This window comes from Oryctolagus cuniculus, chromosome 2 (genome assembly GCF_964237555.1).
Source record: "Oryctolagus cuniculus chromosome 2, mOryCun1.1, whole genome shotgun sequence".
NCBI lineage: Eukaryota > Metazoa > Chordata > Mammalia > Lagomorpha > Leporidae > Oryctolagus > Oryctolagus cuniculus.
The window spans coordinates 3,631,890-3,650,260 of NC_091433.1; the positions used below are offsets into that span (position 1 = coordinate 3,631,890).

Here is an 18,371-nt window from a genome sequence, read left to right on the forward strand (position 1 = left end):
ACCAGAGCAAGAAGTGACTAGTCCTTCACTGAAAGAAGATATGCCCAAGACACGTGTCCACCAGGACTTAACATTCAGGGGGCCGGGGCCGTGGCGTGGCGGGTAAAACCTCCGCCTGCAGTGCCAGCATCCCATATGGGCACTGGTTCGAGTCCTGGCTGCTCCTCTTCCAATCCAGCTCCCTGCTGATGGCCTGGGAAAGCAGCCCAAGATGGCCCAAGTGCTTGGGCCCCTGCACGTGGGTGGGAGGCCTGGAGGAAGCTCCGGGTTCCTGGCTTTGGCCTGAGGCAGCTGTGGCCATTTGGGAAGTGAACCAGCAGATGGAAGTGAACCAGCAGATGAAAGATCTCTCTCCCTCTGTCTCTTCATCTGTCTCTTTCTCTGTAACTCTACCTCTCAAATAAAAAATTCAGGCTGGCGCCGTGGCTCACTTGGCTAATCCTCTGCCTGCGGCGCCAGCACCCCAGGTTCTAGTCCCGGTTGGGGCGCTGGATTCTGTCCCAGTCGCCCCGCTTCCAGGCCAGCTCTCTGCTGTGGCCCAGGAGGGCAGTGGAGGATGGCCCAAGTGCTTGGGCCCTGCACCCCAGGGGAGACCAGGAGAAGCACCTGGCTCCTGGCTTCAGGTCGGTGCTGCGCGCCGGCCATAGCGGCCATTTGGGGGGTGAACCAACAGAAGGAAGAGCTTTCTCCCTGTCTCTCTCTCTCACTGTCTATAACTCTCTCTCTCTTTCATTGTCTGCCTGGCAAACAAAAAAAATATAAAGGATTCCTTAAAATCAGTATGAAAAAGGCAGCGCAAGGGGCAAAACAGCAAGACAGGTGGCAAAGCACGCTCATGGGAGAGACAGTGTGGACAGCCAAGGGCACGCAGAGAGCCCTCGGCTCGGCCACAATGGGGGAAATTCACGCACGATGGAGTGGCCCTGAGATCCCACTGCGCTCTCCGCGGAGTGTAACCTTCAGCCGGAACTGCACATGCTGGCAAAGATGGGAGAACCTGGGCTACTTGTGGATGGTCGGTTGGCTTCATAGCTCAGGCTGCTATAAGAAATAACCCGGACCTGGCGGGCTGAACAACAGCAGTTTGTTCCTCACAATTCCGGAGGCTGGGAGCTCGAGATCCTGTCGCTTTGGGGGTGAGGGCTTCCACGTGGGACACACACATACACTCCAGAGACACTGGGTCACATGCCACCACACTCGGCTTCCACGTGGGACACACGCACACTCCGGAGATGCTGGGTCACACGCCGCCACATTCGGCTTCCACGTGGGACACACACATACACTCCGGAGACGCTGGGTCACATGCCACCACACTCGGCTTCCACGTGGGACACACACACACTCCGGAGACGCTGGGTCACACGCCGCCACACTCGGCTTCCACGTGGGACACACGCACAGTCCGGAGATGCTGGGTCACACGCCGCCACACTCGGCTTCCACGTGGGACACACACATACAATCCGGAGATGCTGGGTCACACGCCGCCACACTCGGCTTCCACGTGGGACACACGCACAGTCCGGAGATGCTGGGCCACACGCCGCCACACTCGGCTTCCACGTGGGACACACGCACAGTCCGGAGATGCTGGGTCACACGCCGCCACACTCGGCTTCCATGTGGGACACACATGCACAGTCCGGAGATGCTGGGTCACACGCCGCCACGCTCATCTTGGGAAACTGCTTGCTGGCATCCTGCAAAGCTGCAGATGCCCGTGGCCCAGCAGTTCCACGTCTGTGGTACAGACTGCACGGCACTGGTCCTCGGCCAGGGCCCGCCCGGGGACATCTGGTACCGTCCAGAGGCATTCTGGCTGTTGTATCTCAGAGGCGTGTGCTGCCGGCAGCTGCTGCGTGTGCGTGGAGGCCGGGGAAGCTGCAATGCACTGTGAACGGGAAGACCGGTGCCCCTGACCCAGAAGCGTCCTGCCGGAACCGCCAGGCTCTGCTGTGGAGTCGCCCTGCTCTGGACATCTCCGTGGGGGCCCAGAAGACACGTGCAGGGGCCGGTGTTGTGGCACAGCGGGTTAAGCAGCCCCTGGAGATGCCAGCATCTCCTATCAGGTGCCTGGTTCAAGTCCTGGTTCTGTTCTCCATCCCAGCTTCTGGCTCATGGGCGCCCTGGGAGGTACTGATGGTGACTCAAGTTCTTGGGTCTTTGCTACCGGCGTGGGAGACCTGGGTTCAGTTCTAGGCTCCTGGTTTCAGCCTGGCCCAGCCCTGGCTGTTGCAGGCATTTGGGGAGTGAGCCAGCAGAGAGATCTTTGTCTCTCTCTCTAATCTTCACATAAACAAATTTAAAATAAAAAAAGAAGATACAAACGTAGATGGCTATTGTAGCACTGGTTAAATAGAAAAATGAGAAGGTGTGCTCACAGCTCAGCCCCAGATACTGAAATGGACAAACTTTAAAAAAAACTGATATTAAATAAAAAGGAACAGGTGGAGGAAGACGTCTAGGCGTGATGCTATGCATATGAACTTAGGGAAAGGATACAGACACACCCGAGAGTCACAGCTACGTCAGGGACAGGCCCGTGCGACTCGGCTCGCGCTGCAGTTCTTTTTTTTTTTTTTTTTGACAGGCAGAGTGGACAGTGAGAGAGAGAGACAGAGAAAGGTCTTCCTTTGCCGTTGGTTCACCCTCCAATGGCTGCCGCGGCCGGCACACCACGCTGATCTGAAGGCAGGAGTCAGGTGCTTCTCCTGGTCTCCCATGGGGTGCAGGGCCCAAGCACTTGGGCCATCCTCCACTGCACTCCCTGGCCACAGCAGAGAGCTGGCCTGGAAGAGGGGCAACCGGGACAGAATCCGGCGCCCCAACCGGGACTAGAACCTGGTGTGCTGGCGCCGCTAGGCGGAGGATTAGCCTAGTGAGCCGCGGCGCCAGCCTCGTGCTGCAGTTCTTAGCTGGAATGCTAGTCTGTTATCATCATCAGAGTTCTGAGTTATTCCTCGGGTACAGCAACCTCTGGAAGTGATGTGCCCTGGGGACACCCAGTCCCTGCTCACTAAGTAGAGGGCGGAGTCTGTGCCTCGCCAGCCCCTGCTCTCAGGAAGGGTGACCAACGATTCCTGTCCAGGGGGCTTCCCGGTCCGGTCTGGGCAGGGCCTCTGGCACAACGTAATCTCGCTGTCTTTGGTGTGACGCCTTTTCTTTTTCAAGGCGGCTGATGTTCTGAGAAGCCCTCTCATTGAGCTTTCAAAAAGGTACAAGCTACAAATAAAACCTACACTATCTCCTACAAAAAGTATTGGCAGGCGACGGAAGACTGCTACCTACAGGCATTCTGCGGCCTCACGTGTGTGATCAGGCAGATCATCTGAAACATCTTTGCACCATCAATAAGGACTGCATAAAAAGCCATCAAATAAAACCAAGCTTTCTTATACCGCCGAGAAAGTCTAGAGGGTGCACGGGCAATCTCCCCGTCTGGGAGACCAAGGGAAGAGGTGTGAGTGTGTGTCCCAGAGAACCGGTGCTTGTGTGGGAGAAGGTGCTACAAAGTATAGAGATGAAGCTCCACCTGGAACAAGTGCGTGGAGGTGGAGCTCAGACACAGCTCCGAAAATGGGCAAAGCAAAAATCCGCAACTAGAAATGGGCAGAGGCTAGGGAGAGACAAGGACCAAAAACGCACTGGAAGGCATATTCAAGATACAATCTACAGGTGTGTACCCGGATACGAGACGGGACAGGTATACGCCTGGATATGGGAGGGACAATTTGTTATTAAGGAAATGCAGACTGGAACAGCAAGGGTGCAGCCCCTTCCAGCGGTCAGCGAGACAGCATTCGCCACCTTCCGCAGCGTGGGTTCACGGTGGGAAGGTGGGAGACACGCAGCGAGGCAGAGGGTGCTGTGGCCAGAGTCCGAGGCAGGCAATCTGTGCACAAACCCAGCAGCTGGTCCTAAACGTTGAAGTTCAAGCCAGCAGTTGCCGTCCAGGGACCCCTGTCCTCGGAGACAGGCCTGCGTCCCTGAGCACCTGTTCTAGGCTGGCGCCGACAGCCTGGACGTCTGGGGAGCTGTGCCTGCCGCAGAGTGGCCTCCTCGCAGGAGGGATGAGACCCCGGCCGGCACGGGGGGGTGTTTTCGGGGGGTGTTGGTGAGTGTGGACAGCGAGGAGCAGCACGGTGCACTGAGGGTGGGTTCATTCTGTAAATCAGTGACTCCGAAGCCCCCATGTATATTTGCCTGTTACACACTCCCGTTTAGGGAGAAATCAACCCAAATGAGCTCGGCTCTGAGGATGAGGATGGTGGGCGACGTGACGCTGGAGTCAGAAGGGGTAGCGTCGGGATAAAGGTGTCACTCAGAAAATGAGCTCTTTCGGGCTGGCGCTGTGGCGTAGCAGGTGAAGCCGCTGTTTGCAATGCCGGCACTCCCTATGGGTATGGGCTCGAGACCCGGCTGCTCCACTTCTGATCCAGCCCCCTGCTCATGGCCTGGGAAAGCACCAGAGGATGGCCCAAGTGCTTGGGCCTCTTCACCCGCATGGGAGACTCAGAAGAGGTTCTTGGCTCCTGGCTTTGGGCTGGCCCAGCCCCGGCTATTTTGGCCATTTGGGGAGTGGGCCAGTGGATGGATGGCCAGAGATTCTCTCTTTCTCTCTCTCTGTAGATCTGCCTTTCAAATACATAAACAAAAATCTTGAAAAAGTGCTCCTTCTTGGAGTCCTGGGGGCCTTGCTTTGTCCTTTTCTACCTCCCGCTGGCGGGGTGGAGCAGCCGAGACTTGAACTGGCACCTGATACGGATGCTGGTGCTGCAGGTGGCAGCTTCACCCCTGCGCCACGACGCCAGTCCCTCCGTGCGGATTCTTACAGCACGTGGTTCTAAGAAATCCCCACATACCCTTCCCTTGGCACCCTCCAACAGTGACATTTTGCAAAACTACCGTGCAGTAGTCCCGTGGATATAATCCAGCCACCTGACTCGGATTTCCCCGGCGTGACATGAACCAGGTCTGTGTTCTATGCCCTTCGTCCCATGTGCAGGTTTTGGTCCCCTGTGCTAAGATCCAGAACAGCCCAACCAAGGGTGCCCTGGCCTTCTTCCTCCTGTCTGCCCCAGCTCCTGGCGACCCCGGATCTGTTCTCCATCCCTCTAATTTGCCGCTCACTAGAGCTGTATAAACAGAATCGTACAGTCTTCTCCACTGCACAGAAGCCCCGCCTTGTTGGATTTGAAGATGAGTGGATGGAGAACAAACGGGGGTCGTTTCTGGATCCTGTGAGTCTGGGTGAACGTGGCCCAGTGGCCCACCGTGGCCAAGCCTCCATCGTCTCTTCCAGAAAATGGGAGTGACACTGTGTCTGCCGCAGGGGGTGAAGAAGGAAGCGTCCCTATCTTGGAGCCTGGCAGCGTTCAACCAAGTCTGTGCTCAGCCGAGCCCTTCTGTGGCCCAGGCAGCCCGTGGTGTCCTGACCTTCCCACTGTTCAGAGGAAGATGCGGAAGCTGCAGACACCGGGAGCAGGTGCTTGAAACAGAATCCCAGCCCCAGACTGGCAGGGACAGGGCATGGCCGAGTGGCGAGGGGGTCTGTCCCAGGGACACGTGCCACTCAATCGCAGCTGAGCCAGTGACAGAGCCGGCGCTCCCCGGTCCTGGCCCAGCACTGGCGTTTCTGGGTCCCTCTGCCCCCTGGGCGCCTGTGGCTTCCCCTTTGCTCCTTCCCAAGGGCACGGAAGCGGGTTCCGGCCGCACAGGAGGCGCCAAGGCGGCAGAGCGCAGTGCCCTGGCGACCTCGGGCCGGTTCCCGAGCCTTGTGCTTGTCAGTTTCGAGGATAAGGTGGGGTTGCAGTGAGTTACTGTACCGGAAGCTCTGCCCAGCCTTGGCACACACAGGCGCTCAACAAACGCCCTCGTTGTTCAGGACGTGCTGGTCCACCCTGGAGCCGGGCAGTGGCCCTGGGCAGGGTTTACCTGGCCGTGGTGAGGGTCCGTTCAGCCACTTCTTGTGGGTGCCCCTCTGGGCGCCTGCTGGCAGTTACTGTACTGCTCCTGCCCCAGGCACAGCCCGCTGCCCCGCCCCCTCTTCTGTGGCCGCGCCTCCAACTGCCCAGTTCCTGCCTTCAGCTTCCTCGTCTCCTCCATTTCTGTCTGTCTGTGTCAATTTGTGTATTTGAAAAGCAGAATGACCGAGAGAGATCTTCCATCTGCTGTTCCAGTCCCCAAATGGCCAGGCTGAAGCCAGGAGCTGGGAACTCCATCCCGGTCTCCCATGTGGGAGCAGGGGCCCCAGCACTCGGGCCATCTTCCTCCGCCTTCCCAGGTGCATTAGCGGGAGCTGGATGGGAAGTGAAGTGGAGATTCAAACTGGCGCTCTGATACGCGATGTTCGGTGTCGCAAGTGGTAGCTTTGCCCCTGGCACCACCACGCCGGCCCCGTCTTGTCGGGTTCCACAGCCCCCCATCTCCAGGTTGCCACCCAGCCTCTGTGCGATGCCAGTGTGGTGCCTTGCACTGTCCAAGCTCCACTCCCTGCAGTGTGACTGGGCCCCGCCCGGCTCCTCAGCCTGCCCTGACCGCAAGGGGCCGCGGGTAGAAACCCCCAGACCTGCCAGGCTGCCGGCGATGCCTGCTTCCTCCTTCCTTAGCCCATCTGGCTCAAGTGCGTCCTCCTCCAGGAAGCCTGTCTGGACTCCCCCAGCTGTCTCGGGACCTCCTTCCTCCGCACTTCCACGGCCCCATGCTCTCGTCTCTCTCCTGCTGGCCTCTGAGCCCTGGTGGGCAGAAGCAGCTGTATCCATGTGGGTTCCGGTGCCGAGACAGCCGCGGCACACAGTGCATGCCCGCCGTGTTGGCAGAATCACACGTACTCACGGGATCTCTAATCCCACGGCTCACGCCCTTCCTCCGGCTCCCTCGCAGTGGGAAGGCCAATCTAAGCTCAGGGTGTGCACGCCACTGTTCTCTCTCCCTGGGACTTTCTTGCTCTTTCCCTTTCTCGCACCTTCTCCTCTTAGCTACGAAAGGCTAGCTGCCCCGAGGGAGACCCCTTGTGCCCAGAGCCGGCCCCGTTCCATGCTCCGTGGTGACTAAGGTACCCCACGTGGGAGCCTGCGCCATGGGGGGTGGTCTTTGCAAAACAACCTCCGAGGATGCCAGAGTCCACGCTCTTGGGAGGGGCTCATCCGGGACTCTGGGGAACTCCCAGCCCTGTGTCAAGTGTCTCTGCCAAGGATGGCGGGGGCAGAGGAGGCCCTGGGAGGGCAGCGATGTGGCTCCCAGCCAAGGAGAGCTTGGGGCCGGCAAGGGTCCATCCCCCAGACCCTCCGGAGCGGCTGCCTGATTTCAGACTCCCCCCTGCAGAACTGTGTGGTTTTAATCTGCTGCATTGTGCCAGTTTATTCCAGCAGCCTGGAAAACACATGCAAGATTGCTAGCTCTGGAAACCGAATATGCATATTGACCAGCTCAATGACAGCCCCAGCCCAGGGGGTTTCTCCGTTGTAAGCTCCCTTTTACAGGAGAGGAAATTACGGGCTCAGTAATGTCGAGGGCCACGCCCAAGCCGGGCAGAGCCCGCCTCGATCAGGCGGCCTGGCCCACTCTCCACTGTGTCCCGTTCACCGCAGGAACCGGACTCTGATGAGCGTGCCCTCGCAGCTACCTGGCAGGGGCACCTGCTCTGTGTTGAGTGGGAACACAGCTCCCTGGGGCTTGCAGGCCTGGGAACACAGCCCCAGGGACGCGGGGTCAGGGGGAGCAGCTTGGGACACAGACGGACCCTGGCTCCCTCACAAGCCCACACCTTACTCCCGGGGCCCCAGCTCTAAGGGTCCGGCGGCACCTGCCTCGCAGGGCAGTTCCCTACCGAGGGCGCTGTCATAGGCTTAGAGGCAGCAGAGATGGAGCCGTGGGAAGCGGAAGCTGCAGTCCCTTCTGAGGCCTGAGGGCGCGGGCTTGGAGCCCCGGTGGCTGTGCATCTGGGAGCATTTCCTCTGCGGGTGGCTGGACCAGCCGTGGGGGCCGCCAGCACACGGTCGGGGCAGCAGTGGTGCTGTCTCGCCACCAGGAGGGCCGGGGGTCCAAGTTCAAGGTGTGGGCAGGGCTGGCTCCTCCTGAGGCCTCTCTCTCCGGCTTGCGACAACGCCTTCTCCCTGGGACACACACCCACCCCTGACCTCTTTAACCCGCCTCCGCCCACTGAAAGCCCCGCCTCCAAGCACAGTCACATCTGGGGGGCTGGGGTCAGGACTTCAGCATGTGGGTGGGGGGCACAGTGCTGTCACTGGGGGAGCCGAGGCCTGGCCAAGGGCACTTGGGGAAGTCGACTGGGGCGGTCTCGGTTTGGAATCGGGGGGTATGGCAGCCTGGCTCTGAGCCAGCCCGTGAAGGTCGACACTGCTCGCCGAGCAGGCGCCGTGGCCTCCAGGACAGCCGGCCCCTCCACTGTGCCCCGCCCCGGGCAGCAGGCCGGGAATGTGTGTCCGGGTGTCTGGTACGTGTGGGCAGAGGAAGAGACGTGGGGGCTAACACGTGATTCTCCTGACTGCAGATGATGCGATTTGCAGACCTGCTGAGCAATTCAGCACCCCGGAGCTGTCCAACCCGGCACGTCCCTGGACCTGGACAGGCGTCGGGATCACAGGAGGCACTCGGTAAAATGCCGATTCCTGGGCCTCAATCCCGGGGAGGCAGAAGAGGAGGCCCTGTCGTCGGCAGCTTTCTCCAAAAATTTTTAAAAAATTTATTTGAAAGACAGAAAGGCAGAGAGAGAGAGAGAGAGAAGTGCCTATTTGTTGGTTCACTCCCCAGTGCCTACAGCGGACAGGGCTGGGGCAGGTGGAAGCCAGGAGACAGGAAGTGAACTCAGGTCTCCCACGTGGGTGTCCAGGACCCAAGTCCTTGAGCCCTCAGCTGCTGCCTCCCAGGGTGCTTGTTAGCAGGGGCTGGAGTGGACAGGCGAGCTGGGACTGGAACCCAGGCGCTCTGATACAGGCCGGCAGCACCCCGAGCGGTCACTTCACCCGATGCCACCCCATCTGCGTTTCTCGTGTGCTTCCCCGGGGCCGGGATGGCACCGAGGTCTAGGAAGCGCTGGTCCAGTCACCTCCGCTGGAAACAGTCCAGTCTCCAGTCACCACGACAATGAGCAAAATCACAGGGAGAACACTGCCTCCTCCTGGACTTGGCAATGCTTGTGAGGTCTGTCAGCCCGAAGCATCGCAAATGCGCCCTGCATTGGTGATCGTACGTGTTCCCTCTTGCAGCAGATTTTGTATTCGCCATTTTTTATTCTGAAGGAGGTCCCTCCACTGTGGAAGCTTCAGGTCCTACGAGCCCTGGGCCATGGATCGCCGTCTGTCCCCGGTCCCCTCTTCCTCTTTTCTGCATGAATGGACCTCGTTTTATTTCAGGCACCAATGTGTACTCTCTGAGTGGCTTTTTTTTTTTTTTTCTTTTAAATTTGCTGCCTCCTCCTAAGCCAGGGCTGGCCTGTGACACTGTTCTGGCCAATGAGACAAAGGCAGCTGGAGACTTTCCAGGTAGCAGTCAGAGGACACTCACTCAGCCGGGGAGTGTCTTTTGCCCTTTCCTCTCCTTGACTGGAACAGTGATGGGATAGAGGGGCAGAGGCAGCTGTACTGTTACCATGAGGACAGCAGGAAGAAGTTAATCACAGGCTGAGGAGGATGGATAAAGTGAGGGGCGGCCTGCGAGTGGGCTTCTGGTTAGGTGAGAAAAAAAATTTAAAGCATTTAAGCTGCTGTATAGCGATCAGGATTACTGTAGTCAAACACAATCCTTCACCGATACACCTGTATGGAAACACACAGGCGGAGTGCTTTAAGCAACAGCCAGCCGCTGTTTCGGCTCTGTCAGCTAGAGGCCAGGGTCACCAGCAGGTGCTGGGATGGACGAGCCCCAGCGCTGGCTGCTGCTGGACATCCCAGGCCCCTCCCAGGTTAGCCGCCGCCCTCAGGGCTGCAGGTGTCTGTGTCCAGCTTCCCCCGGGGACAAGGACGCCCGTCAGAGACTGGCCTGGGGCCCGACCCACTGCACCAGGGCTCATCTGATGAATGACATCTGCGGGCACTGAGAACCCTTGGGGGGGGGGGGCTCTCACACACACCGGTGCTCGGGAGGTCGCAACTCAGCCCCTGCCACCTGGCTGCGTCCCCGATGCCGCCTTCTCGCCCAAGCCCGAGCCATGAGCAAGGCCCCCCAGCTGCACCCCCTGGGCCTCCCGGTCCCCCTCTTCCCCTCTCACCAGAGTGGGCCCTCCGCTCCCCCAGCTCCCTCAGCCCATCCCCCACGGCAGCCGGGGCATCCTTACCCAGCGTCTCGGTCAGCGCGCGCGCGCGCGCGCGGGGGGGGGGCTGCCTGTCCCCTCCCGTCTGACGAGCTGCAGCCGAGGACAGGGGCCGGGCTCTCAGGGTGGACGCTTTAGACGCCACGGGGGCAGGCGTTTGGTCTGGCAACGGGACCCCCACATCCCATCCCAGGGTGCCGATTCCAGCTTCCTGCTCATGCGCACCCTGGCGGGGGGGGGGCAGGTGACGTCCAAGTCCTTGGGTCCCTGCCACCCACACGGGAGACCTGGATGGGGTTCCTGGCAGTTGGGGGTATCTGGGGAGTGACCCAGTGAACAGGAGGTCTCTCTCTCTTTTAAATGGAATGAATGAATGGATGAATGGATACACGCACCCTCCACACTGCTGGCCGGACCGTGGGCGCTCAGCCCGCAGCCCCGGTTCCTGACGGACAGCTCTGCGCGTGCGGGGAGGCCCGGGTGTGACTGTCACCGCCCCCGCACACACCGCGAATCCCAGCTGGCACCCTGAGCCCGCGCCGGGCCCTGGACCACCGCCCAGGCCGTGCGTCCCCCGTGTCAACGCCAGCCTCGGGATTCCCACGGCCCAGGGGGCCTGCCCGCCCCCGCCCCGCTCTTTCTCAAGGTCTCAAACGCGCCCCCTCCCCGCATTCAAACTGCGTCCTGCACGCCGTTCCCTCCCGCTTCCTCGCCAGAGGGCAAGAGCCGCGCGGGCCGCGGCCGGGCCGGAGCCCTGGGGCGCTGCAGGTGCTCACGGGGACCTGCCGGCCGCCCCGGCCACACGCACGCGCGCCCGGCCAGGCCCACCTCCTCCCGCAGCCTCCGCGGTTCTCGGCCCGTGGCCAGCCCCGGGATGCAGACGCCCGGCGCAGGCGTGGACTCCGCCACCCGCCTCACCTCCGCCACCTTTAACCTCTGACCTTCAGACTGCTCCTCGGCACAGAGGGGGAACCGGCACCGCGGTCGCCGGCCTCCCCGCTCCCCCGGCACACGCGCGGGCGCCCTGCGGGCAGGGACAGCTCCCGACACGGCCAGCCCAGACCCCAGCCTGCAAGGCCCTCCCCTCCCCATCACCGGGGGCTGCTCGCCGGCGGACGCGGGCGGACTGGGGGCCGCGGGCGCAGTGCGCACGCTCGGGCCGCCCGCGCCCCCTTCTCGCAGGCAGAGCCGCTCCCGGCGCCGGCCTCGGGCGGGGCGGGGCGGCCCTCCCTGACTGGCGGGAGGCCGGGCCAATCGGAGGGGCGCCCCGGGGGTGGGGCGGGGCCTGCCTGGAGCCGGGCGCCGGGGCCGCGGGAGCTGCAGCCGCGAGCGTGCGGCACGCGCCGGGCGCCCGCGCCGAGCTCGGTCCCGGGGCCGCGGCGCTCGACCCCCGTCCCGCCGAGCCCGGCCCCCTCCGTTGCTTTCCCACGGTTTTCCGCATCCATTCATTCATTTCTGCTCCGTCTCGTCCCTCCTAAGGGGGCGGCGGCGTGAGCTCGGGGCGGGGAGGGGGCGGCCGGAGGATGCGGCGCGGGACTGCGCCCGCCACGCCCGCTGCTGCCGCCCGGCTCGGGCCCGAGCGCCGAGCAGGTGGGTACAGGTGCGCCGGGGGGCGGGGGGCGCGCCCGGGCCGGAGAGGACCGCAGAGCGGGGGTGGCGAGGGGGCCGCGGCGACCCCGGCCGCCCCCGCCCCCTTCGTGTCTGACAGCCGTCGCGTCCCCTCTGATCCACCCATCCCGGTGTCCGCCTCCCCTTCCCATCCCCCACCCCCGCGCGTCGTCGACGCCCCCTCCCTTCCCGCCCCCAGCCCCCTCCTCACCCCGCCCAGCCTCCACTCTGCTCCCCGTTGCCCCCCCCCCCCGGGCCCCGCGGCGGCAGGGGACCCCGCCCGTGGCTCCCGGGAGTGGCGCGGGGGTGTGGCCGGCCGGCCGGGCGCGCCGAGTCCCGGGACCCCGCCGCGGTGGCCCCCAGGGCGGAGGCCAGCGCTGCGCGGTGCCGGCGGGGGTCGGCAGGGCGAGGCTGCGGGCGGTCCCCCGCACCTCCCCGCGCTGCTCCGCCCACGTGCGCGCCGGGGCGGAGGCCGGCGCGGCGCGAAGAAAGGCGGGTGCCCACCTCCCTGCGGCGCCTTGCCGTGCGCCCCGCGTTCGGGCCCGCGGCCTCCCCGCCAGCCATCACCGCTTCCTCCCTGCTGTGTCACCCAGGTAGACGCCCCTCGCCAGGCTGGGGCCTTCCGCGCTGGGAGGACCCCCTTCCCGGTGCGCCGCGGAGCGCCGGGCCGGCCTCGGCCCTGGGCCAGCCTGCGCACTCTCGGCGCGCTGTCCTTGGCCTTTGGTTGCGCCGTTCCCTCTCAGGAACAACCTTTATCTGGGCAGCTCCTCTAGCCCAAGGTCAAGGGGAGCCCTGGCCCTGAGCTTCCCTGTCCGGCAGAGCTGGGTGCGCTGCGTGCTTACCTTGGCAAGGCCTTTGCCTCCGGACCAGAAGAGCAAGCGCGGGGGGTCCTAGCCCTGCATCAGAGGGACCCGCGGAGGTGGGGTGCGGCTGGCCCTGCTCCCTGGGCTGTGGGTTTGCTGAGATGGGCTGAAGGAGGGGTGGTCGGGAGCCCCCCCGTCCCGGCAGGGTCCTGGCCTGGCAGGGTGCAGGGCTCTGGGAAGCCCCATGGTGCACCTCGCACTCCCACTCCCATGCTTTGTCGCGCAGGCTCTTGCACCTGCTTGGCTCAGGGCTGCGGTGACAGTCACCGGGAGAGGGTGACACGGTCCTCCCTCTCACCCCACGGTGGCGCCTACTGCCCCCACACCTCGATGCTGGCTTCCTGCCCCTCCCCCGCCCGCCCCGGCCCGCACCTGTCTCAGCCACAGGTGGTGCCTGTGTCCCCTAGGCCGCATCTACACCCCCCCCCCCGTGTGAACTCCTGTTCTCCCGTGGGGCCCGTTCTCCATGTCTTCTCTGCTGGCCGGCTGTCTCTCTGCACCCTCAGAACCTTGCACATAAACACAGCACACTGCGCGCTGTTCCCTTAAGCAGGTCTTGCCCACCCAGACAGGGCCACCTTAAGCAGGTCTTGCCCACCCAGACAGGGCCACCGTGAGGTCTGAGAAACGGCCCCACGTGGCTGGGGCTCTGTCTTCCTGGGGAAGTGGTCACGCCGGCCCCACCACTGCCGGAGGCTCCCCTCGGCCTGCCCAGGGGAGGTGGCGGGCTCGAGCCCTGCTCTCTGGGTGTGCAGGGGCGTTGTGGCGCTGGGGGCGCGTGGTGGAGACACCATTTCCAAGGCTAACTGGCCAGCAGCCCCTGGCTGCTCTGCAGGCTCTGAGCCACCCTACCTGGGCTCCTGTGTGGACCCTGACCCTCCACCCTCACTGGGCAGGTGCCGCCACCTGGGCTTTCCCACTAATGTGGGCGCCCCGTGGGAGAGATTGGGGGTCACTGGGCACACCCCAGTTCTCCGGGGACCCAGCCCGCTGGGCTTCTGAAGCCGTACTCCCTGGGTCCTGTCCCTTCCGTCTGTGTTGTCGTGGTTAGGAGGGTTGGCCTCTCAGCCTCCACTTCCTGTGGGCGTGGGGGCCGTGGTGTCTCTGGCCGGGCCGCCTGCGTGGCGGTCACAGGTGAGGTCCCTGAGCTGTGAGAAGCTGAGCTTTAGCCTTGTCTAGATGGATGCCCGGGTCGGAGGCCTTTTTTGTCCTTTCTGGTTCACAGTGGGGCAGTCACCATCGTTGATGTCACAGGCAGGGTGACTGAGCAGTGTGGGGCCGGGTGGGCTGGAGGCGCTGGCTCTGTGACCCTGGGCGAGTCCCTTGGCCTCTCTGCTCAGCTCCTGCTGTCTGCACACTGGGGATGGGTCACAGGAGAGTGGCTGTTGTTGCTGGCCTCCCACGCCTGCTGTGGATGGCACCTGGCAAGGGGGGGTGCTGTCGGAGTGGGGGGTGGCACACCCTGCACGTGCTGCCCCTGAGGCTCGCCGACCCCTGCCGTGGAGCAGTGAGCTTCCTGCAGGACCCCTGTGAGGAAGTCCCCAGGGGCCCCCGGTGCTCTCCGCGGAAGCCCGGGACGGGCACAGCTGTCATAGAGGCTCAGAGCAGGGCCCCGGCGCTGGCCGGCGGTGGGGCCTTGGGGCCCGGGCTCTTACCCTGCGAGCCTTCAGAAAGTGTTTCTTTTGTTGTGCTTTTCCAAGGCCAAGTGCACAAGTGCAGGGATGGGGGATAGCAGGGTGGGGCTGCCGTGGGAGGAGATGCGAAGGGGCAGATTCCAGGGACCCAGTCAGTAGGAGAGGGCAGGTGGTAACCCGCTCCCCGCGGCTGGGAGGAGGAGCCGGGCAGGGTAGGGTGGGGGTCCGGCAAGGTGGGGTGGGGCCTCTGCTCTTGCCTCAGCCTTGGTGTTTGCTTCACTGTCTTATATGTCTGTAGAAGGAAAGCGACGTAAGTGCACTCTCTTGGTTGTAACGGTTGGCGTTTTGTGAAGCACTTACCAAGTGCCAGGGGCTTTTATAAATAAAGTTTTATTGGAACACAGCCGTGCCTGTTTGGGTGCTGTGGTCTGTGGCAGGATCAGGCGTTGTGGCAGACACCTGCCGAGCCAAACCCTCTGTCCCCTCTGTCCCCTCTGTCATGAGCTCATTGAGTCCCGGAGGAGGTGCACCTGCACTTCCTGTTTATGGGTGGGCACAGGGAGGCTGTGAAGCCTGCCTGGGGCCACACAGCCTGGAATTTCCAGAGCGGGAATCGAAGCCAAGAAGTTCACTTTTATTTCCCTGGGAGGTTTATATTTTTATTAGCATCTGATTGAATTTTACTGTGTTCGTAGGATGTGGTGTGTATATCTGTTGTCAAAAATTGTTGACAAGTCCTTCACCACCTAGCACTGGCAATGAGATGTTTTATTTAAGATGTATACAGTGGATTTTTAACGGTGGCTCAGATATCGACTCTAAGTGTCCCGTTCAAGGGCATTAGTATCTTCATATTGTCGGGCAAGCGGCCCCAGCCCTGCCTCTGGAACTTCTCCACCGTCCCAAACCAGAGGCCGTGTCCTCAGCTCAGCACCCCATGCCGTCTGGTGGGCGTTTCCTAGAGCAGACGCCAGCGACCGTGTGGTTTGGCGGGGCAGCTTGGACGTCAGCCTTGGCTCTGAATGTCGCCTCTGCTGATCGCCACCTGATCTCGTCCCAGAACCCTGCGTGCCTCAGTTTCCTTGTTTGGGGTGTGAGGTTGACCCCGAGCCCCGTCCCTGGAACTCACTTGGCTGTGAGGATGTGGGAGCACAGGGGGCAGCGGCTACTGTCGTGCAGTGGGCAGTCCCTCGGGCAGCCACACGCAGTCTGCTGCTGGGTTAGCTGGCTCCGCTCTGTGTGGCCCAAGGAAGCGTCCTTGGGACCCGTGGCGCCCTGCAGCTGCTGGCCTGGCTGTGGAGGCTCTGGACACTGTGCCGGTGTGGGCAGCCTGCTCTTCTCGCTCCTGGGGCCTGAGGTGGCTCGAGGGCCACTTCCGGGCATGAAAGGGTCCTGTGTGCCCCTCATGGGTACGGCCGGGGGAGCTCGTTGTGGCAGTAATGCTCAGGCCTGTGCCAGGCCGGGGGGACGCCTGGCCAGGCTCGCTGGTCTCAGGGATGCTCTCTGCATTTTGGGTGTGAAGGTTGGGCCTGGCCCCAGTCCCTTCCTCAGGGCTGGAGGGGGTGTCCCACTTCCTGTGAGGACTATGAGTCGCTGACGTGGAGGTGAGGAGTGGCGGGGGCATAGCTTTCCACTTCTTGGAGCCTGAAACCTCTCTTCCTGTTCTGTCACTTTTTTTTTTATAAGATTTATTTATTTATTTGAAAGGCAGAATTACACACAGAGAGAAGGAGAGGCAGAAAGAGAGAGAGAGAGAGAGAGAGAGAGAGAGAGGTCTTCCATTTGCTGGTTCAGTCCCCAAGTGGCTGCAACAGCCGGAGCTGTGCTGATCTGAGGCTAAGAGCCAGGAGCTCCTTCTGGGTCTCCCACGTGGGTGCAGGGCCCCGAGGACTTGGACCATCTTCCACTGCTTTCCCAGGCGCATTATCAGGAAGCAGGATTGGAAGTGGAGCAGCCAGGACTGGAGCTGGTACCCATGTGGGATGCTGGCGCTGCAGGTGGTGGCTTTACCTGCTGTGCCACAAAGCCAGCCCTATACCTGCCTTTCAAATGAATGAAATAAAATAAGTTTTTTTTTTTTTAAACAGGACAGTATTCACATAGCATAAACTTAGCGATTGTGAAGTACCAGTGCAGTAGCATTCAGTCCGTTCTGTGTTAGGTGACCCTTCTCTCTGTCTTGTTCCGAAACGCCTTCATTACTCCCAGAGGAGACCATGTGGCCGTGAGCCCCTCCTCGCCCCTCCTCGCCCCTCCTCGCCCCTCCTCGCCCCTCCTCAGCCCCAGCCCGCTCACCTGTGCCGCCTGTGGGTGCCTGCTCTGCCTGCCTCATCTGAGCAGGGCCATACAGTACGTGGCTCTTTGTGGCTGGCGCCCTGCCCTTGGCCTCGCGTCCTAGGGTTCGTCATGTGTGAGGACTGCATTGCTTTTCATGGCTGGAGAGTGTCCCACGGCCTGTGTGTGCCCATTCCCGTGCTGACTGGGATCTGGTCACTCACACCTTTTTGCGGGGTGACTGGTGTTTGAAACAACATGGAGAGGACTGACCTTCCCTTCTGCCCTGCCCCCTGCGTACCCGTGCATCCGTGCACCGGCCTGTCAGCAGTGAGCGCGTCCTGGTTGGCCCCGCACTGGGCGCTTCCAGCCTTGACTTGCTCTTGGAAACCAGCAGACTAGTTTCGTGGCTCCTCGTTCTCCCCACAAGAGCACGGGGGTGCCCCCAGGCAGGAGAGGTGGCGCGGGGGGCCGAGCCCACAGCCGAGGGAGGCGTTGGCACCATGCAGGGGCCCTGGCTGCCCTCTGCCCCTTCCTGGAGCGCGCGGGACTCTCCCCTCCTCGGAGCGTTGTGTTTGCCGTCCTGAGTGTTCCTCCCTGCCCCTGGTTGGCTTTTCTCCATCCTTCGTGCCTCTGCTTAAATGTCCCCTTCTGGGGAGATCTCTGACCAGCCCAGGGAGCTCTGAAGAGAATCAGCAGATCGGAAGTGACTTTGATCCTGTGTGATGAGGGCACGAGGTGTCACCTTCTGGGCTTCCGGCCGTTGCTCTGCCCTTCTGTGACAGAGCACGTCCCTGCCTTGGGACTGGTGTCTGTGACGTAAGATGCGTGCACACAGCCCAGTGCGCTGACGGAGCGTGGCGGGTGTCTGTTGCCCGGGGCTGCTGCTGGTGTTGGTTGTAGGAATCATGGTCATCATGCCTGTGTGTGACTTCCCTACTGTTGGGCGACTCTCACGCTGCCCCGAGGTAGCCGGGCACCGCCTGGAGCCCAGGTGTTCGGTTGTGGGGGCCACCGCCAGGGGGGCTTTGAGCACTGAAACGTGGCTGTCTGCTGAGACGGGCTGAGGAGAAAATGCACCCTGCAGTGCTGGTGTCCTGTTTGGGCGCCGGTTCGAGTCCTGGCTGCTCCACTTCCCATCCAGCTCCCCGCTAATGTGCCTGGGAAAGCAGCAGAGGATGGCCCCTTGAGTGCTTGGGCCCTGGCACCCACGTGGGAGCCCTGGCACCCATGTGGGAGACCCGGATGAAACTCCTGGCCCCTGGCTTCAGCCTGGCCCAGCCCTGGCCATTGTGGCCATCTGGGGAGTGAACCAGTAGATGGAAGGTCTCTCTTCCCTTTCTCTCTCTCTTTCTGTAACTTTCAAAATAAATAAATGTTTTAGAAAAAAGAAAATGTACCCTGGATTTCAAAAACTTTCTATGAAGAATGTATGTAAATGATCTCAGTAATTATTTTTTTAAAAGATTTATTTATTTTATTCAAAACACAGTGAGGGAGAGACATCGAGAGACTGATCTTCATTTGCTGGTTCACTCCCCAGGTGGCTGGGCCAGGCTGAAGCCAGGAGCCAGAAACTCCACCTGCGTCTCTCTTGTGAATGCCAGGGACCCCAGGATCTGAGCCATCACTGCTGCCTCCCAGGTGTGCGTTAGCAGAGCAGAGGCGGGACTTGGCTGCAGGCGGCTAACACGGGATGCCGTTGTCCCTAGTGGC

General features: G+C 61.9%; 1 protein-coding gene and 1 long non-coding RNA gene across 8 annotated transcripts in view; one reads left to right on the forward strand and one right to left on the reverse strand.

Annotated features, from left to right (window-relative positions):
• Nucleotides 1-2,703: 2,703 nt before the first annotated feature.
• Nucleotides 2,704-11,493, reverse strand: LOC138848429 (uncharacterized). The gene is made up of 3 exons (XR_011386187.1): nt 11,195-11,493; nt 10,301-10,502; nt 2,704-9,691 (listed from the first exon to the last, which is right to left on the reverse strand). It is a non-coding gene; the product is annotated as an uncharacterized lncRNA (long non-coding RNA).
• An 84-nt stretch (nt 11,494-11,577) lies between these two features.
• The window catches only part of JAKMIP1 (janus kinase and microtubule interacting protein 1), a 136,424-nt gene continuing 129,630 nt past the window's right edge, over nt 11,578-18,371 (forward strand). For 4 of the 7 annotated variants that reach the window (XM_070068033.1, XM_070068025.1, XM_070068032.1 and 1 more), the window contains exon 1: nt 11,578-11,866. The gene's annotated coding sequence lies outside the window, so the exon portion shown is untranslated. Of the gene's footprint in view, nt 11,867-12,345; nt 12,478-18,371 lie in introns of those variants that run through there. The other 3 variants (XM_070068034.1, XM_070068036.1, XM_070068027.1) reach the window with 2 other exon arrangements.